The 22,337-nt window shown below is 41.1% G+C and overlaps 1 protein-coding gene across 2 annotated transcripts in view; it reads left to right on the top strand.

Moving 5' to 3' along the window:
* Window positions 1–22,337, top strand: part of LOC149419964 (metabotropic glutamate receptor 1-like) — a 426,820-nt gene that overhangs the window by 37,769 nt on the left and 366,714 nt on the right. For both annotated transcript variants that reach the window (XM_089637395.1, XM_089637394.1), the window contains exon 2: window positions 18,552–18,599. The gene's annotated coding sequence lies outside the window, so the exon portion shown is untranslated. The remainder of the gene's footprint in view (window positions 1–18,551; window positions 18,600–22,337) is intronic.

Here is a 22,337-nt window from a genome sequence, read left to right as displayed (position 1 = left end):
CCTTTTTTGACACAAGTAGAGTTGGGTTTGTCCAGGCGCTTCTGCTAGGAACTACAACGCCTAAACTCAACATTTCGTCTAACTCTTTTTCCAATTGTTTAAGTTTCTGGGGAGCTAGGTTATAGTACCTTTGTTTGATGGGTGGCCCAGTGGTTTTGATGTGGTGTTCGACCAGGTTAGTTAGTCCTAAGCCGCATTTTTCGAAAGATATTGATTCGAATTTGCTGATCATTTCTTTTAATTGTTGTGATTGAGCAGAACTTAGATTTTCGTAAGGTATTACTGTACGAATCTCACTGACTTGTGTGGAGTGAGAGGTGTTGTTGCAAGTGTTAAATACCTGGGGGGCGACATTAAAGGCCTTCCAGAAGTCTACACCGAGGATGAAGTTCTGGGATATCGAAGGAATTACTAAGAAGTTGATCGTGATTGTTTTGTTTCCGCAACATTTCACAATTTGGTAGGCGGGAATGGGTACCGCCGCCCTGGGAACCATTTATTGGATTACCAACACCTCTGCCACAGGTCACCCCAAGTGGTTCGCTACGTTTGGTGACTTAGCAGGGGTGCCCGGGTTCATGGGTTAAGGTTTGCCCAGGTCTTGGTGGCGGGTGCGTCGGCCCACCTTCTGCGTGGCGGGCCGGTTGGGAGATGCTGGTTGAGGGAGACCCTTTACAACCGGTTACCGCTGTCCGGGCCGCTCGATAGTACAGGGGCCCGACCCTCAGGCTCACGACTAAGGGTGGGCTGCCCCATCAGCGAGTGAAAAAACCCCGCCACTGCTGTTGTGCCGGTTCGTGACCGGAGGGGACCCAGCAGCAGCGTTTGGGGCGCATTGGATGCCCTCTCCAGCCGGACTCTCCCAGCCTATCGCCTAGCACCGCAGTGGGTGGGCTGGAACCAAACGCTCATCACTCCTGGACAGCCTGAACCCCAGATTCCTACCCACCCCTCATACCTTTCCTTTCCAGACCTTTCCTTTCACCTCCTACCCTTATAAAAAAAAAAAAAAAAAAATTCATGAACATACAACACAACAATTTTAACATCGTTACAGCGGCGAGTAGCAGGCGTCCCCGGTGCGGGCCAAAACTGTTGGTAAATTTTGCCAACATTCGCGGCCTGCACACAAATTTAAATTCCGTCCATCACCATCTTTTGTCCCAACGTCCCAACCTTCTTTTCCTATCCGAAACTCAGATAGCCGAGCCGCCAGACTCCTCCTATCTGGACTGCCCGGGCTTTACCCTCGCAAGCAAATTCCGACTGAAAGGAGGAGTCTGCCTCTATAGTCGAGCTGACGTCAACTGTGTGCGACTATTGAGTATGGAAAACTCCAGATTCGACGTAATGTGGGTGCGCGTCAATCTTGCCAGTACGGCAAGATTCTACGCATGTCTATACCGCTCACCGAACCATAGCGAATCAGACACTTCCGAGCTCTTCAAACATTTGAGCGATACTATTGATGATCTCTTGCCCCGCTACCCTTCGGCCGAGTTTATTGTTCTGGGGGACTTCAACGTTCATAACGAACCATGGTTGAAGTTCTCAGGCCCAACGGACTCGGCTGGCCGACAGGCGGAATCCTTTGCCATTTGCTACGGATTAGAGCAATTGGTTCAGGAGCCTACAAGGGTTCCTGATGTCCAGACTCACCGCTCCAATCTGTTAGACCTATTCTTAACTACTGTGCCACACGGTTATAAGATTGACGTCACAGCGCCTCTGGGATCATCTGACCACTGCCTAGTGACGACATCAATCCCCGTTAGCCTCAGACCAACCAATGAGAGGCTGAGGAGAAAAGTGTGGCACTATAGGTCAGCAGATTGGTTCGGTATGCGGGCCCATTTCAACGCTTTTCCGTGGTCAGCTGTTTGTTTTCGGACTTCGGACCCTTCAAGATGTGCCCAGGAGATTGGTGAAGTCATCAAATCGGCGATGGATGGCTTCATACAATCGACTACTAAAGAAACTGGTGTGGGCTCAAAGCCGTGGTTCAGTCGACAATGCTCCGAAGCAGTCCGACGAAAAAACGCGGCTTACCGAGCCTACAACACATCTCGAACGCCCGAAAGCAGATCAGCATACAACAAATCGGCAAAGGAATGCAAGAGAATCATCAATAGGTCAAAATTCGAACACGACCTGCAGATCAGCAAAAAGCTGGCTGCCTGCCCGCATGGCAGCAGAGCATTCTGGTCGCTTGCGGGCTCAATAGGTCGAAATTTTTGCAAACCCAGTTTGCCACCTCTTACCAGACCTGACGGCTCACTAGCAAACACCGCCACCGAAAAGGCTAACTTATTAGGGAAAATGTTTGCGGAAAACTCGACCCTCGACGACGGGGGTGCTGTTCCGCCGTCGGTTCCTCACTGCGGCTTCTATATGAAAAAGCTGAGGATCCGGCATCGGGATGTACTCCACGTCATACGGGGGCTCGATGTTAACAAAGCTAGTGGACCTGATGGAATACCTGCCCTGGTATTGCAGAGGTGTGCTGCGGAAATAGTTCCAGTTTTGACAAAGCTCTTCAAAATGTCCCTGAAGTGTGGCACTGTGCCCTCTGGTTGGAAAAAAGCGGTCATTCACCCTATTCCCAAGAAAGGTGACCGCTCCAACCCGGCCAACTACCGCCCCATAGCGATCACATCAGTTCTGTCCAAAGTGATGGAACGTGTGATAAACGACAAACTGCTCACATACCTCGAGAAGAACAAAATTATCAACGACCGTCAATACGGATTCCGGCGGAACTGCTCGTGCGGTGATCTTCTCGCGTATGTGATGCAAGTTTGGGGGCGGTGCCTGGAACGTCACGGTGAGACCCAAACGGTCGCACTAGACATATCCAAGGCCTTTGACCGGGTCTGGCACCGAGGACTTGTCAACAAATTGCATTCTTACGGACTTCCCGCATCCCTGTGTACGTGGATTGCTGACTTTTTAAGGGATAGGTCGATTCAGGCGGTTGCTGACGGTTTCACCTCTTCCTCGCACTCCATAAATGCTGGCGTCCCACAGGGATCGGTTCTGTCTCTGACTTTGTTTTTGTTGCACATCAACGACCTTTTGACATGTGCACCGATTCATTGTTACGCGGATGACAGTACAGTTCATGATAGCTTTTTGTTTGACAAGCCCCCAAAGGGCACACAAACTCCAACGGCTCGGAGGGCTTTGAAGCAGAGAATGGACGGTTATCTCGAGAGTATTTCCTCCTGGGGTAAAAATAATCTCGTCGAATTTAATGTTTCAAAGACCCAATCCTGTCTGATTACGTCTAAAAGGGATCCAAATGATAATCTAGTCTCCTTCAACGGAAGCAATCTTCCGAACAGGCCTTCCATTGATATGCTTGGTGTAACTATAAGTGACCAGCTCAGGTACGGGGGCTCCATCGAAGCCAGAGTAAAGTTGGCCTCTCAGAAGCTGGACGTACTGTACAGGGCCCGCAGATACTTTAATAGTACACAACTGCTCACCCTGTACAAATCGCAAGTGCGCCCTACTGTCGAATTTGGCAGCCATCTCTGGTCTGGAGCCCCAAAATACCTGAAAAAAACCCTTGACTCTGTGCAGAAACGGGCGGTCCGTTTGATAGATTCCCCAATCTTAACAAACGGACTGCAATCTTTAGAGCACAGGCGTCAGGTAGGTATGCTGTCCTTGTTCTATCGGTATTACAATGGAAGATGCTCTGAGGAACTAGCGTCATTGATCCCTTCGGCACCGGTGCGTAGTCGGGATACACGCCAAACGCGCGCCCAACATTTGTACACAGTTGACACTTGTCACATGAGAACGGGTCGCTTCTACGATTCGTTCTTAAGTTCAACAGCTCGGCTGTGGAACGAACTGCCGGCCTCTGTGTTTCCTCCCTCCTACAACATGGGACTCTTCAAGACCCATGTTCACTCCTTCCTCTCCAAAAAAGACCCTCCACATTGCATCCCCAAAGATGACATAGGCCCCGAGGGAAATTATTTTCTTCAGGGCCTCCTGTGTGGAGTAAATATAAAAAAAAAAAAATAAAAAAAAAACTGACAGGTAGTGCTAGAGAACCTGTGACAGTTTGAGCTGTGTTGTCTGCGGTTGTAACGTGTGTAGAATGCATTTTGATTCTAAATCCGCAATTGACGAAAGGTATGTGTGCATTATTGCCGAGGCAACTAATAGATGCGCCACTATCCATAAGTCCCGAAAAGGTGACATTATTGACGGAGAATTGAGCGTAGGGTCTTCCGTCTTGAGCTTCTTTGCAACTAACAGTTGAAAGATGTAAGGCCTGGTTGAAGTATTTTACGTGTCTCAACCACTCTATCCATTCCTTAGGCCTTGGAGTGAAATGGATTCCCGAGAGGTTGGGTATTAGTTTTTTTGTTTCTTGTTTACCCAATTTGGAGGGGGTTTCGAAAAGTCCGGTGGAGGTTTGACAACTTTATTGGGAGCGTGTAATCTCTCGTGGTTGTGTCTCGATTTTTTGAAAATTTCTCGTAGATTGTCGCGAGGTGGAGAGCGGTTTTGGGAAGAATGTCTCTTAGGTGCTCTGGTGTCCCGGGGTTCTTGGAGGTTAGCTTGCCTAAAACAAGTAGTTTGAGAATGACCGGTTTTTTCGCAGAATGAGCAGATTTTTCTTTCATTATATTCCGGTTTGATACCAGAGGATCTGCTTGGTTTGATGATTTCGTTTGCATCGTTAGAGTCCTTTCTTCTGTTTTGGTATGTTTCCAATAGAAGGCAAACGTCGTTAAGTTGGTTTATGCTGAGGATTTTTTGTGATGTAATTATGTTTTCATATTTATGGAGGAGACCATCAATTATAACCGGCAAAAGTTCGTCGTCCGAAACAGGTGAAGAGAGCCTGGCGTTTGTGAATTCAGCTCTTTGTATGAAGTTGGCAACTGATTCGTTCGAAAGTTGCTTGATTGCAAACAGCGACAGTTTTATTTTGTGCTGTGCTTCCTTTTTTCCAAAATTGTTGATGAGGGCTGATTTTAGTTTGGGCCAAGAATCTGCCCTTTTTTTGTGTAATTTGTGCCACGAGAGTAATTCGGGAGCAATGAGGTCGATAAAGTTGCGATGTAGGATTTCTATAGGAATTCCTCTGACTTGGGCAGTTTCTTCTATTCTGTCAATAAAATTTTCCACATCGGAGCGACCGTTGAACTTAATTTTCCAGGAAGTTAGGTCGTAACTTTTATTTTGTGGAATGACTGGTGTTGGTATGTTTTTAGACTCAGGTGGTACTGGTGTAATTATTTTTGCTTCCACTGGTTCGGGGCAATTGAAACGTAAATTCCTGATGTATTTCTTGTTGAAGTACAAGGCGTAATTTATGAGTGACTTCTTTGATTTGTTAGTTGGCGACAGGTCCCTTTTACGAAGAGCTTGGAGTAATATTTCTCTTTTTGATTGGAAAATGTTGGTGATTACACCAAATGTAATTCCTGTAGGTGCAGTGGGTGGATCCATTTTGAAGGTTTGCTTGATGTTTGTTAAGAAAGAAGACGATTGTGTTCCGGAATTTTTGAAGTGTTTTGAATTTTTGAAAATTTGGCCAGGACTTTGTTTTGTAAAACTGTGTTTTTTAGTTTCACTAGTCACTTTCACTTGTTGAGAAAAAAAATTGGCCAGGACTTTGCTTTGTAAAACTGTGTTTTTTAGTTTCACTAGTCACTTTCACTTGTTGAGAAAAAAATGGCCAAAGATTTTGCTTTGAAATTGAGAATTTTGAAGAAAAGGAATGAATTTAATTTCACTTTTTCACGTCACTTGCTGTAAGGATAACACTTGTCGAAGGCACTTGGAAGGTTAACACTCGTTGAAGGCACTTGGAGGGTTAACACTCGTATTTGCACACTAGAGGAAAAAGCAGTTGTACCTATAATTTATTAGGAATAAATGTGTAATTAGTGTTGAGACAAACCCGTGTTTTTATTTAAACTCGTTGGAGGAAGGTGATTTGTCTGTAGGTAATGTTTACTATGCGAGGGACATTACGATCCTGAAGTGAGCTTGGAAAAAAAAATAAACAAACACGAATTCGTGATGTTTATGCTTGCTTTGAAGGTACACCCACCCTGTCCCACCCCGGTATAGGTGACTTATGGTCACCCCTTCGGAGCTCTCGCATGAATCTAATTTTTTTGAATAAAAGGCTCTACAATTTATATAAATGAAGCTAGGCCTTCAAAGTCCCCGCATACGGTGTTATGAAGCGGTATGCAAGCGCTTACAAGTACTAAACTAAGGACAACACAGAAAAATAAACAACAAAAAAATCAAGATTAAGTGTCAGGCAGATAGTTGGTGGAGGGGACCCACACTCCAGTACCTGTAAACACATAAAAGTAAAATAAACAATAGAGTGAAGGGGGAGTTTCGCCGAACCACGACTGGCAGTCCTGTTGAGAAATTGGTGGTGGTTGGGGCGACTGGTGCAGATCAGGACTTCCACACCCCTTAGCCGACCACCCGGTGGTGCCCTGAAGATAAGTATTGGAAAAAGAGGGATAAAACCCTAAAGAACCTAGGGGAAAGAAGCGTCAGGAGGTCGGAGGCAGGGTGGAGGTTACCCCAGCCCGCACAGTCACCCCTCTGACCACCAACGCTCATCAGGGGTGGCGCAGGTGATTGGAGTCCCCCGGTAAGAAAGAATAATAAGAAGCTCCAGTCGTGCATGCGGGGACGAGGCCCGTTATCCAACCCCTAATGGGGAAAATAAACAAAACAAAACAGACAACGGAGTTCAGTTCTCGCCTGTAAACTCGTTGCTGTTACTAAAAAAAAAGAAAAGAAAACCGGAAAAAATACATGTAAAAAGAAGAGAAAATAAGAGGAAAAATGAAAAACAATAATCAATCCAAAAAGTGCCACATAAGGGCAACGGTAAATAAGTAAAAACAAAAGTAAAGGTGTAAAAATAAGATCTGCATGGTCTGTAAAGAGGACAGTAAGTATTGAATAAGATAACAAAGTAAAGTAAGAGAGATAATTAGTAAACACAGATATATAAGAGTGCTTACAGTGTCTGTAAAAAGAAAAACAGTGTGTTAACCTTAGACAGGGAAAAAGAAACATATGAAAAGAAAACAGAAAATAAGAATTAAAAAGAACAAGACAAGTTAATTAAAAAAAAAAAACAAAATATAAACGAATGGAAATCATCTGCAACAGCTGGTACAGTAAAAAAAAAGAAATAAGATAAGAATAATAAAATAAAAAAAACAGAATAGCATATACAATAATGAAAGAGTTGTAAAATAATAAGTCATGGAGCAGGAGCAGTACACCGGGGGTTCCCAATTATTACACTAGTCAACGACTCTAAGCACAGGCCATCTCTCAACCCAGATCCTAGTAAACTTCCTCAAACATTCTAAATTCACACTGTTAGAAACAAGATCGGTGTTCCACACCGGTCTAATGGGGACATTCAGACCGTCTATCATTTCGTCTCTGGCATCCTTCAAAATCTCACAGTGCCACAGAATGTGCTCGGCCGACTGGTAATTATTGCCACAAGCGCAATTGGGGTGGGTGGACAGGGCAAGGCTGTGAAGCCTTCCCCTGAATTCCCCATGTCCTGAAAGGAGCTGCGTAACGTGATGGTCCAGTTTGAGGAAGGCCCCTTCCATTCTGAGTTTAACTGAAGGGAAGAAGGAGAAGGTCCATCTTCCCTTGCTCGACCTATCCCAACGGACCTGCCACTCTTTGAGCGACAGGTCCCTCATCGTTCGGAGCAGTCCTGGGAGAGTTCCTGGTCCACCCGGTGTCAGGACGACACCAAGGTGGTTGGCCGGGGATCCACGGATTAATCGCTGCTTCGTTAACACCTCCCTAATTTCTAGATCGATTGGTAATATACCAGCCAAAATTGGCAAAGCGTCCGAAGCAACGGTTCGATATGCCCCAGATAGTGCCAGCAGGGGAGTGCGCTGACCCCTAGTGAGAGCAAGAAGTATTAAACAGTTATCCAGGCGATGCTCCCAAACAGAGGCGGCATATGCGACTTGCGCAACATATACCCCCTTGTAGAGAGCGTGCAAAGCCGGTCTGCGAAGTCCCCACTCTGTCGTGGAGATTCTTCGAAGCTTCAGAAACAGCGACTGAGCCCTGCAGGATACATCTTTGACATGAGCCAGAAAGGAGGACGATCGATCTAGAGTGACACCTAAATATTTAACGTTATCCACAAATTTGATATTAGTGTCTCCCATACGGATGGTAGGGTTTCTTGTCTTATTGAAAAAACCCTTCATCAGGAGGCCCATAGTCTTCTGGGGAGCGAAGGTTATTTTATTCCTCTCCCCCCATTTAAGGAGGGTGTCCAAACCTTCACCAGCCTTACATTCGACTTCTCTTCTACTGTCCCCAGAGACAAGATACATTTTATCATCCGCATAGTCGATCATGATACATCCTTCAGGTAAGGGTAACCTAGAGGAGTCATCGAAGGTTATATTCCAAAATTTAGGAGCTAGGACGGAGCCTTGAGGACACCCCATATCGGTCTCGCGTTCAATAACAGTGTCACCATGAGAAATAATGACAGTTCGGCCCGATAAATAGTTGTCTACTGATTTAAATAGGGTTTTTGGGCAGTTCCTATTTTTAACCTTGATACGTATCATGTCCCACCACGCGTAGTCGAAGGCACCAGTAATATCGAGGAAGATTGCAACTACATACCTCTTTGTACAAACCTTCACCCAGTTAAGCGCAAACGAAATGGCGTGCACGGTGGATCTACCGGAGACGAAGCCAAATTGGAGATCACTAGACGGGGAGAGTGATTGTTGTAGCCTATGCCGGATAAGTTTTTCCAGGATCTTGCCAAGCACTGGAAGTAAGGTGATGGGCCGATAGGCCTTGACATCAGTTAGTGGCTTACCATTCCCCTTTGGTATGACCCTGAGCACGCCTCTCTTCCATTCAGAAGGGAAAATTCCTCTTCTCAAACACGTTTCCATCACTTGGAAGAGCTCCTCCCTAGCGTGGATCCAGACTTGCTTCGCTATCACGCCATTAAGTCTGTCATGCCCTGGTGCCTTCTTAGGACCCAAACCCTTAATTATTAGGTCGATTTCTGCTCTAGTGACTGGAATGACTCTATCCTCTTGGGCGAGGTCTCTAGGTGGAAGCCGTGCCAGGAGTCTAACCTGTTTATGGTGGTCACTTTCCCCAATTACTGATTCTACAGGAACTAACTTGCCCAAAAGTGTATTGAGAGTAGAGGCCACATCTATCGTCTCAGCATTCCTACCTTCTGTGATCCCAATGAGACTAGACAAAAACCGATCCGATCCTTTCCCGGATTTTTCAATTGCGCTGTGGATTTCCCACGGGTTGGCGTTTCCCACATTATTAACCCAGTCATGCCAAGCAGCTCGTTTCGCAAGGAGAACCGCCTGTTTGAAAGTTGCCCTGGATCTCCTGAGAGCTGCCTGAAGGGTAGCTGTCTCCTCCTCCGTACAGCATCCCCTCCTGGACAGTCCCAAGGCCCTATAGGCTCCTTTATAGGCCCCCTTTAGCGAAGTCAGCTCAGGTGACCACCACGGCGTTCTAATTTTCGTCTTTGGGTTTGATCTGCCCAGAGAGGAATCAGCCGCAGATACAACGGCAGAATTGAAAAAGTTCCCCAAATTGTCCGGATCACTAGCTGCTACGTGATGAAAATCCCTTAATGTATCTCGTAGCGCCTCCCCAAAGTTATCCCAATTCGCCCTAGAGGTGTTGAAATTCCAGGAGGATCTCGGAGTTTCAGTTTTCTTAACACCTATTGTAAATGTGATTAATCTATGATCCGAGACTATTGCGCATTCGTGGACCCTCCATTTAGATATCCTGGCCGCAACTGATCCAGAGCAAAGAGTTAGATCAATGTTGCTCTCTCCCATTGTGTTTGAAAAGGTAAAGAACGAACTCTGTTCGTTAACGATACAAAGGCCTTGCGCAGCAATAAGGTCTTCAACGGCGTCAGTCCGTGATCGTTCTGAATGGTTTTTATTATTGTCAAACCAAAGAGGAGAGCGAGCGTTAAAGTCCCCTCCGATAACTACGTTACGACCTTTAAGCGCGTTTAGGGCGCGCGTCAGACTCAGGATATGTGGTTCTACCGGATTCCCCCATTTAAAATAGACTGAGATCAGATAGATCTCAGTGTCAGCAAATTTAATACATACACAGGTTTGGTACTCATTAGACAGCCCTGCCAGAAGGAGGGGGCTGATCAATGATGTATTGACCAGAACACCCGCCCCCGGCGATGAGCCGACTTCGAGTACCGCTCCCGGAAATTCAATTGGTGTTTTACCTTCCCAGGTGTACTGCTCCTGAATAAGCAAGATGTCAATGTTGAGGTCAGACATGACCCGCTGCGCGTCCAGGGTGGCCATCCGGGATCGCTGCAAGTTAATCTGACCCAGGGAGAGGAGATTAGCAGGAGCCATAATCTGTCATTCTAACTTGTGCATTGATGGCTGCAAGCTGTGCAGGACAGTCTCTATCCCCAGTAGGATGATCAGCAGTCTTCCTAAAACGGGTGCAAGTGGCACAGACAGCGGGAAGTGCCTTCTTGGGGCAATCCTCATGTTTGTGTCCCACAGCGGCGCAGTGGCGACAAGTTTCTTTCTCCTGAGAGCAGGACTTACTAATATGACCATACTGTTGACACTTAAAGCATCTGGTCGCGCCTGTATAATCGCGAGTGCGACAGGCATTCCACCCAAGGAAGCACATTCCGCTGTCTAGTAAGACCTTTCGAGCAGCTGGATGACAGGTCACCACCATATTCATGGTGGGGATGTCCCGTTTTCCGAAGAGCGAAACTCGTCGCATGGTCCGAAGGTGATCCTCCAAAGACAAAGAAGTCTGGCCAGATAAATTACTTGCGTAGATCTCGGAGAAAAGCTCCTGGTCGGCAGATTGTTCACATTTAGGAACATTATAAATAACGATTTTCGGAAGACGGCCAAGAGGGTTGATCATCTTTAGACCACTTGCCACGAGTTTTGCCTCGGCCTTTTTAATATTTTCCAGTCCCTTGATGTCCTTGGCTTGAAACGCCATGCCAGCGCCTTTGATCTTCCTGGAGCGTACGATTTGGAAGTCGTCCTTCCTCGGGTTCAAAATTTTCTCCAGGGTCTTGAGGGTTTCCTCCGATGTTTTACCCTCTGGAGTTTGCGGATAAACCAAGACCGTTAGTGGCTTCTGTGGAATTGGACGCTCAAAGCCATTAACAACTATATTTTTGGATGCTGGCATTCCAGCCGCAGCATTTGCGTAGGAAAGTGTTTCCCTGTGAATGGGAGTGTGAGAACTGACTGTGCGACTTTTAATAGCTTGATCCAGTTTTGTGGAGAGCGTCGACTGTGCACTAAGCATCTCATCAATGGTAGAAGACCTGGTGGAGAGCGTATTCAACTCAAGCATCAGTCTGGTGATATCCGACATCAAGTCGTCTAATGTGGTGTTGATAAGGCTTTTGTCCGCCTTATTTAACTTATTGGAGCCGTCCATCAAAACTGCTCTTATTTTCTGGCACTTATCCAAGGCTGGGATGGCCTTCCATTCCTGGTTACCCGGGGGTTATGCTTGCTGAGAAACAAAAACAACTCTGTTGTATTTGTTTGTGGTTGTCGTTTCTGTTTTCGTGACGCGGCAAAGTGTGAACACGAAGGACCGCCATTTTGTGAAGCGAGTTTTGCGAGGGCGCCAAAAAAACGGTTTTTTGGGACGGTTTGTGGACATTTGCTGAGAAGGAAATCACATGTTGTTACAAGAATAATGTACATAGAGAGGATTTCAATTGACGAACATGAGGTAGTCTGTTGTTGGCTTGAAGGGATGACAAAAAAAAAATTGCCCCATGTTAGGCGACAGTGTAAGGGACGCCGGTGTGAGGGGGCGCAATTCCCCACGGGGCCCGTCGTAGAAAGGGTGCCTTGGAACAAATCGGCGTTAGCTCAGGTGGTAGAGATTGAGTTCCATGACATCAGGGATTAGGTCAGCCAATTGGGCTTTTACACGAGGGACTGAAGGCCAAACAACCACTCCATATTCGTCAAAGGAAACGCAATGAATGGGATATGAAAGTATATTCACAAAGCACATTTATATAACAGAATACACACATGAAAAGAGTAATAAACATCCTAACATTTCTAGCTTTTCGTTGGGTCAATCTCTATCGGTATTTTAGGTACTGGCTGGCAAGCTTGTAGGTGAGCATGATTCAACATAAAAGGCACATACAGGGGAATTATAGTTATCAGCTTACATGGGTTTTGCAGGATGAATCTCGTACTTGTTGAACCACAATTAGCGGTCATCGGCTGTACTGTACGCGCTATTGCGCGCACGGTTCTTCATCGTGAATTGGCACAGAATTGATATAGGTTTTATAAAGTACTTGTGCGAGAAAACAGTCGTTAATTTAGGCGCGCTTATGTTTGCGTCTCTGTTGGCGGTAACGCTCACATGTTATCAAGGCCGAGGCCAGATTGCGAGTGGGGGCGGCCGTTGGTGAATGCCCGCGTGTGTGGCGTTGTGCAGTTTACCAACCTCACGGTGCACGCATGCGCACCGCGAACAATGGTTACAACTGATAGGTACTAATTTGAATTCGCGGGAGTTTTGAACGTGTCAATTCGTTACGTGACAGTGGCCTGAAATCTATATTAATACTTGTGATATCTGGTTAATAGTTATTTAAAATTAGGAAGGGATTTCTGAAGCACTTGCGAATGGATATTCAGTTTTATTAGCAGACTCGATAATATACACACTGAGGGTTACTTTACGTGTACACTGCACAGGCTTTCTTAATAGAGTGACTTGTATGTAAATTGTTGCAAATTTCACTGATGTAAGCAATCCATCTTGTCAGACTGGGACAGGTAATTGGGTAACAGGATGGATGGGGAAATGCAGGAATACATGTTACAGAGGTAAGAATATAATAAAATCAAACACGTATTTTATACATATTAGGTAATAAACCTAAGAATATCAATTTATTTGATTTTATATACATGCTTACATACCTTCGTAATGAAACATTATTTTTTAGTTTAATTTCAGTGCTTGGTAACTATGAAAGTAATTTTTAAATAAAAACAAGCAGATGCCATGTATTTGTGTTTTCAAATCTAAATAAACTTTTTTGGAATTAGTTTAAAACTGATAAAAATATTTAAAAAAAACGAAAAAATATTTTATCACCTATTAATTCTCTGACTAAATCAGAGGTTCCCAAAATTTTCCAATTTTTTTTCCGTAGACCCCCTGCCTGCCGAATATTGAATTTTCCTAAAACTTTTAACGTCCCATGTGATAATCAATTGTTTTTTTAGTAGAAATTTTCCCTTCCCTTGCCTGCCCACAATTGGGTGGCGGTATAGTTGCTCTGTCATAGATCCCCAGCATGCCGATATCGACCCTTGGGGGTCCATATAGACCACTTTGGGAACCTCAATCATGTACATTTACATTTTAACGTATCTACCAATGTAGGTTTTTCTACAAAAAATGCACAGAATGATTTTTTTCTAAAAATTTATTTGAGATGGTCTCTTATATTATATGTCATACGAAATAAATAATAACTACCCGATCTCGCCAGAGCCACTTTTTAAAAATGATGTACTTGTTTTTTTCCTAATTGAATTGTTAAAACATAATATATTTTGGATTTAAAAAATTTACTTGAAATTGTCTTATATTTTGACAGTTAGAAAAAATCTGTTAAAAATTCCGTGACGCCAAGATTTTGGAAGTTTTACTACTAATCATTCTCTTTTATTGTCAAGACAATAAACAGTATTATTTATATTTCGTTTAATTTTACCAAAATATTTAACACACGTGCATAAAATAATAATTTTAAATAAAAATTGTAATATATATCAATTTATGACTTAAATTTAGTTTTCTTTCACAGAGGACAAAAACGAGACCGTCGCCAAGCAAATTGTTTAATAAATAAACAATATATCACATCGCAAGCCATCCAGACAACTTATTGCGAGTGATTCAACAACCCCCGCGACGTTTAGCTTCATCCACGTTCATCCGCAGTGTTTGCTGCGTTCTAATTTTAAATTGTTAAATAAACATAATGGCTGCCAGACGGTCGCGCGGGCAAATTAAATTCATTCGCTCAAACGACTCCAGACTTGACAATGGACGCCAACTCAAACGAAACAAAGGCGCAATGGGCTCACTAGCGCTGTTTAAATCTATGGAACCACACGAAAATTACTATGAAAATTAATGCACCTTAGAGCTTGATGGATAGTATGGTTTGTTTACCATAGAAACCGCGTTCTACTTTTTAATTGTTTCTATATTTAAATTTAAAATATAAAAAATAAAATAAAAAATAACATTAACTCCACGCAGGAGGCCCTGAAGAAAATTATTTCTCTATTTCATATTTCGGTATTGTTATTTCTCTACTTTACTTGCAAATTTCTGTGTTGGGAACTCTTTGATAAAGGAAAAGGTTTTTTAATAAAATTGTGTTTATTTACGTAAATATTTATAAGTCTGGATTTAGCTACACTGCTCATTAGCCGAAATTGGTAATTTTCTGTTTCTAGAAGCTTGTTGTCTGTCAATAATATCCCACAGGCAATTGCTACACTCTAGCGACATCTGTCTGACTCTGGAGTAAGCTTTATGACTAGTGCCATCTATCGCTTGAATACCCAACTTATTACCATACATCACAGGTATGTTGCGTGAAGGGTCTTTTTAGAGAAAGGAAGGAGAGGAAGTTCTGAATGAAAAATGTATGAGGAGTGAGTAGGAATCTAGGGATCAATGTGTGTCACTACCGGACGTATGAATTTATCCCTCCCGCTGCGGAGCAAGACGATGGGTTAAGAGACCAGTTGAAGAGGTAAAATGGTCTCCCCAAACCAGCCTCTCCCGATTTGGCACACCACACAGCTGGTGGGCAGGCGCATCCTAAGCGTACCTCACTGATGAACCCGGGCACCCCTGCTAAATCACCAAACGTGGCGAACTACTTGGGATGACCTATGACAGAGGTGTTGGTTAACCAAAAAATACAGACGTTTTTCTTTATACGTTTTTATCTATACGGTGTCCTGATACTCGTAGTACAAGCGAGAAAGTAGTAAATCTACATCACTTGGAGAACCCAAAAAGTGTTTATTTTTCGTTCGGCAACCATAGGGGATGGTAAAACTTTTGAAGCCTGGTTTACGCTTCGACACATTTCAAAAGACATTAAACAGCTGATTTACCCCCTGGTTCAATTTTTTTTTTGAAGCATGGAAGCTCAATTCAAAAAAATTGTGCAACAAAATCGATTACAAATGTAATGTAGATTCACCAGATTCCCGCTTGTACCAAGAATTTTCGAACACCATGTATAATCTGTTACTCAATGTTGATTTTTACCCTTCACTTAACTTTTTATTTTATTATTTTCTTTTGATATTTACTGCAGGTAGATAAGTACCAATACTTGTTTTCTCTATTCAGTTAGTTTGTGTATCATTTCAAATCATTTAGTCACTTATCATATAATAGACTTACACGTATTTAATACTCTAATCTTATTAAAATTAGTGATAAATAATTTAAAAATTAGTTTTATAGCACCGAAATGAGAATTTCAGACTTTGAAATACTTTTCTTTTTCAAAATTTCTCGTCATACAAAAAAAATATTTGTTCGTTTGTGATATTTACCATACATTAATGGTTGTTTATCAGTTATGTAAAATTTAAAACACGTTTATTAGTAAGGACCGTAGTCGTAAAACCGTACCAGAGCACAGGGATTTAAAATTTATTTTAAAATAACTTCAATGAGACTGATCAAAATCACGACATATCTTGGAACGTGTTTAAATGCTTTACGAAGAGTTATAATAAGGTTTTACAGATTCCAAAAAATATATTTTTCTTTCTCTCTTCTTTATTGTCTTTATTACACAACTTTATTTAGTTCATTATTTACATGTTTCTATCCTCCAAACGATCTCTAACCTTTATTTACTGTTCGCGTGAAAACTTATGTTTGTCCGACAATATTCCAAGTGTCAACAGAACTTATTTGCTTTTGTTTCTTACACTTCAAAAACAGAACACTTTCAAAGAATATCTCAAGAGAGAACTTCGAATTTCTAATAATTTGAATATCACGAAGGAAAAAAATACGAAACCTTGTTTTAAATTGCCTTTGTGAAATGGGTCATGAAATAAAGAAGGTTTTAAAATAGACTTATAAACATCAAAAATGTATTATGTTTCAGAGTCTGAAAATGAAAATGGGTTTTTCATACAGATATGCTAATCGGTGAATTTGTTTAAGAGGGTTTATAGGGTAATCGTGGGAAAGCCACAAACTAATCGCCCCAGTGCGATCTTCTGTACTCAAGCCACACCCAATTCCCTTCACATACCGTTTTCTTTTGGTTTACAAAGTAATATTTATTTATGTATTTATTTTACGCCTATTACGGCTTTTACATATTGTAAAGGGAACGTATTGGAAAGGGTGGTAAATAACAAGTTGCTTATTTACTTATAATAAGAATAACAGCATCCAACGCGACGGCAATTTGATTTTCGATGAAACCGATCATGTGACGATCTGCTCGGATATGTGACGCATATTTGGGGGTGGTTGTCGGATTGGATATTTACAAAGCCTTTGATAGAGTCTGGCACCGGGTGCTTATCGGGAAGTTACCATCATATAGGATCCACCTAACCAAGGGAAGAACAATTCAATCTTTAGTTGACGGCTCTTCTTAGTCTCTGCATCAAATCAATGCGGGGGCGCCACAAGGATCTGTGCTGTCACCAACTCTATTTTTGATGCACATGATCTTGAATCAATTATTGAATGTGCACCAATTCATTGATACGCTGACGTCAGCACCGTTCACGAGGGTTATCGTTTTTTTACAGCCCCTTTTCCACTTATGATATTCGAACAGCTTGGTAAGTTTTGAGACAAAAATTTGACCACCACCTCAAGAATGTTCGTGCCTAGGGTAAGGCCACTCTGGTCGGTTTCCAAAACCCAAGTGTGTCTGATTTCGGCAAAGAGGGAGTTCAATGCCTATCTGATACATTGATATACTACATCTCCATGATATTTTGCAATTCGATGGAAGCTCTCTCCTCAATAAAGACTCCATTGAAATTCTTGAGTACGTATTTCAGACAAGTTCAAGTATCGGGACTCTATAGAAGCCCGAGTAAATCAGACATCCAAGAAACTGGGTATATTGTATACGGCTAGTAGATTCTTCAACAGTGACCCTATGCAAATCTCATTTACGCCCAGCAATTAAATTTGGGAGCCACCTCTGGGTTGGAGCCTTACAATACTTGATTAACCTACTTAATTATGTGCAAATGAGGGCGATCCGTCTGATTTGATAACAATTCATTGTTAGCAGACAGATTGCCATCTCTGATGCACGGACGCAATGTAGGCCTACTGAGTCTGTTCTACAGTTATTTTAATGGAACCTGCTCTAAGGACCTAGCAGCATTGATCCCCGGTGCACTGGTGCACGTGCGTGAATCTTGACGGAACGAGCAGATCACCTGTTCACAGTTAATGTTGACTTCATGAGAACGGGACGTTTCTTCGACTCATTTTGTGTAAGTCGGCTCGTATGTGGAACGAGCTACCGGTATCTATTTTTATCCTTCATGTGATCCAGGCGTCTTCTAGACTCGCATTAATAAATCCCTTCATACAGCCCCTACCTTACCCTTATATTTATTTAAACGCCATAAAACGGTTTTAAAATAGAGTCATACATCGGATTATAAGCATACAGTGGTACACAGAAGAATATTAGTAATAAATTACAGAAAAAGTAATGTGTACACAAAAATACGAAATTTATGTGATTTTGAAAGATTGGAGAACCAAGGCCCTGGTGGCTGATTCTCCCCGGAAAACTGCTACGCCACTGCTAACCGCGATAGCAATGTTATAAACATTTAGGAAGTCTGTAATCATGTTTTTCTTTCCATTATTCACAAGACTTGACACGTGTTCACAGAAAAATCTCTTGGTGATTCTCTATTTATCAGAAAAAATAACTCTTTAAATAAATAACATGTTGGTACCTACGCAATTACTTGTTTTTATTGAGACCTTATTTTGGTTGGGATTTAAAATAGGATAAAAATAAAATAAATTGCAGTATACTTATGTTTATTACCAAAAAAATTGCTGACTATTCCTGATTGAGCCCTTAATGCGAAATTTGAATTAATTTTAATTTATCGTAGGGCATTGTTTCCTTTCAAATATGCCAACATGAAAAGGTTTAGGAATAGTACCAACTGAATTGTTTAAAACACATTTATAAAATTCGTCACATTTGGTTATTTGTAGTATGTTCTGCAAACGTAATAGGCTACTTGCATGCATTTTAAAATGACGTGAAAATAAAAAAAAGATTACGAAAATGTTCATAAAAACTAAAAATTTTATTGTTTTTTAATTATTAAAAAAAATAATTCTGTTTTTTTTAGCTCGTGACATCAGTACATAAAAGAAATAAGAAGAGGTACAACATTAAGGTATGTTTAAGAAATATAGTATTTGGCTGTTCAAAATTCCGCTTAAATCGTTTATTGTAATGTCATTGTGAAAACCATCTTTGATTTTTATATATTTTTTTGTTTCATATTGTTGATAAACCTCCTTTTTTTATTTATTTGAATATTAAGTAATAGGTTGATTTTATTTTAAAATATTTGAATTAAGAAAAATACCTGATAATGATCAATAAAAAAATAACCATGATAATGTTTTTAGTATGTCTCGTTATTCCCCACTACCATTAATAGCGCACAACTGCTGACCTTGTTCAAATTGCAAGTGCGTCCCACTATTGAATTTGGCAGCCACCTCTGGTATGGAGCCCCAAAATACCTGAAAAAACAATTAACCAACGGTTTGCAATCCATAGAACACAATCGTCAGGTAGGTATGCTGTAGTGGTTCTACCGGTATGACAATGGAAAATGCTTCGAGGAACTATTGTTATTGATCACTTCAGCTCCGGTGCATGATCGGGGAACACGCCAAACGCGCGCCCAACATATGTACATGGTTGACATTTGTCACACGAGTACGGGTTGCTTCTCCGATTCGTTCTTGAATTCAAGAACAAGATTTTATATAAGTCCCATTTTTAGCAAATGGGACTTATAAAAAAACCTTATTATTTAAGAAAGGACAAGAATGAATATTAAGACAATCGTCTGTCAAAACAAAAAAACTTAATTAACTTTTTAAATTTAACTAAGGAATTGGTAGACTTAATATGATTTGGAAGAATATTGAACATTAGTGGTGAGTGATATAAATAGTTTCTTTAACCAAAAGAAGTTTTAGTATGTACCGCCACAAAGTTCAATGTAGAGCTAATTCTAGTTGTCCGCGTTTGTTGTATTCTTTCAGCAAATTTAATATTGATAAAAAATCAGCAAAGTATTTGAGTGATATGTAGCTGTTATAGATATATATATATATCTATAACATTACATTTATTATAAAGTAGGTTGGATGGATAACAGAATTACTTTCTATCACTTTAAGGATCAATTTTTGAGTAATATTTAGTGGTTCAACATTGGACTTTAAACATGATCCCCAGCATTCTATGTTATAAGAAAGTCGAGATTGGACTGAGGAAAAATAGACAGTTTTTATTTTTTCTTTGTCCAATACGTGTCGAAGTTCTTTAAAAATAAATCTAATTCTCCTGATATTCTTTGTTAACATATCGATATGGTTTAACATTCTATTATTAAGTTGAATAATTCAAGTAGAATGACAAACCATACTATAGAGGCCCACACTACTGAAGAGTATGTTGCACATGTGTTTCCTTTCTTCAAGACCCATGTTCACTCCTTCTTCTCCTCAAAATGACCCTCCAAACAGCATCTCTAAAGATAAAATTTGCGGGATTGAGGGATTTTATTTTTCTCAGAGTCTCATGTCTCACAAAAAAAAATGTAGTAATAAAAATTTTAGTTTTTCTTTTAAATGACTTTTGGCTATTTAATTATTTTTCGCACCTATAATTTCCAGTCTTTCAGATTTTATAAAATAGTCTATTAGGAGAGAAATCTTGAATAAATCGCCATGGTTTAAAAAACACGTTAAAAAAACCTAATGTCTTAGAATTTATTTCTAAGCCAGAATTTTTTTAAATGTAATGCAAGTGGCCCATTTGACCTTCCATTTGGGTAATAATTGTTTTGCTTTCATTCTGCAGGCTTTCACGTGAGCATTTATTACAGCATTTAAAAGCCATTATTCAGATTATTTTATATCCTTACCCCAACTATGATCAATCACACTGTTCATAGGGGTACATAAAAGGGAAGGGATAAAACGAAACCTAATTAATTTGGTATCTTGTCAATCCATCAACCCTTTTTCGCCCTAATTCAAGCTCTCAATCAAACTCAAGTGTAATGAATGTCCGTAATTTGTATATCTTGGTTGTTCACTGAAATATTTGAAATATTATTAGTATTTAATAGGTTAGATCATTTTGTAACGATCACAGTAGCGATAGGTCATGACTCATATTACTAAGAGCAGGAGTCGCGGTAATAGATCGATATTTTCGTACGGGTCAAAGAGTCGACTCAATTGAACAACGGCTCAATTGAACGGGAGCCGTGAGCTCAGAGCGTACGCGCAATGTGAATACTGCGCTCGCTCGATACAACTCGCCCGATACGATACGAACAAACCGAATCTAGCGGAACTTGAAACGGAAATGAATGCTGATGTTTCCCATCTCACAAGCTGGTTGAGAATAAACAAACTGATCCTTAACGTACAAAAACGCATTACTTACTTTTAGGCAACAAGAAAAATTGCAGCCTCATTATCAAAATTAGTGACAACTGTCTCGAACACAAAATATTTGGGCCTGATTGTAGATTCCCAGCTATCGTTGGATCTCCACATAAATCATGTGAATAATTTTATTTTGAAGAGTAATTACCTCTATATATATGTTTCAAGGATTACTACCCATTCATATACTAACTTCGGTGTATTATGCCATGGTACATTCCCACCTAGCCTATCTCCGCTATATCTGGGGCTTTGCCTCAAAGAAACTGATAGCTGACCTGTAGGTGGTCCAAAACCGAGCTCAACGACATCTATTCAATATCCGGTATCCTTCCAATAACAGTCCTTCCCAAACATGAAATCACGACCACCATCCTAGAAATTACCCAACAATCAACCCACACTAACATCAAGCTACCTTACAACCAAGCATCCACAGCCACAATACGTGGAGTAACAATAAAATCCGCATTCTTTTAATACACACTACGAAATATAGAATAAAATCTTTTATCTATATTGCCTACACACTCTATAACTCTCTTCCATATATGTAAAAAATCATCCAGCATAATCCATAAATCCAAAGTAAGGATGTAAAATAATTTTTTTTAAAACATAAATAAACAAAAAAAACGTAATACTTGTCGTGTTGGACTTTGTTTTTTTTTTTTAAATTTTGTTTTCTCTCTCCTTTTCTCTTTGTATTTGTAATCTAGCATAATTTATTTTTACCAATGTATTAGTGGGTAAGTACCTTCTAAATTCCTACCTTGGCTCTGTGCTTATGTTTATATCCCTATGTGTTTTATTTGTATTTCTTGTTTGTTTCTACTTAACCTCACTTTTTCTATTTGTATGTGACACTTATATTTTGATATTTTTTTACTGGTTCGTATGTGATACTTATATATTGCAAGTTCCTCTCGTCATACAATGAGTTTTGTAACTCATCAGAATTGCTCTAGCAAGAAATAAAAAAAAATAATGTTATGGTGGACAACATACTTCGGTGCGGCAAAACATACAGTACAAAAATTCACAGTGGAAAAAACACACAGTGCCGTTTTGAAGGGTTATTAAGTGCGGTTTATTTTATATTATTTGGTATATCAGGCCGCTTTGTGCATTAAATCCTAAAGATGATGTCCCCCAGCAGTGATACGTTGATTAAGGCGATTTCTAAAGTTTTCGGCCGCATTTTGGCATATCTCGACGGTCACAGCGGCGATTTTCTCTCAAATTCGATCCTTGAGTTTTCAAAGGTGTGAGGCCTATGTTTAAAAATACTTTCCATCTGGTTGCCCAGCAAGAAGTAGCAAATTGCAGCCAGAAGGCTCGGTTTGTGGCGACGAAAGGACAGCCATTTTCAAGAAACTTTTGGACGGCAGAGCCCCGGTGTTGTCCGGACCAAACCATGGTAATCCTTCACA

Source organism: Hesperophylax consimilis, chromosome 11 (genome assembly GCF_061612785.1).
Source record: "Hesperophylax consimilis isolate HC1 chromosome 11, BYU_Hcon_1.0, whole genome shotgun sequence".
Classification (NCBI taxonomy): domain Eukaryota; kingdom Metazoa; phylum Arthropoda; class Insecta; order Trichoptera; family Limnephilidae; genus Hesperophylax; species Hesperophylax consimilis.
This window is presented reverse-complemented; position numbering and strand designations above follow the sequence as displayed.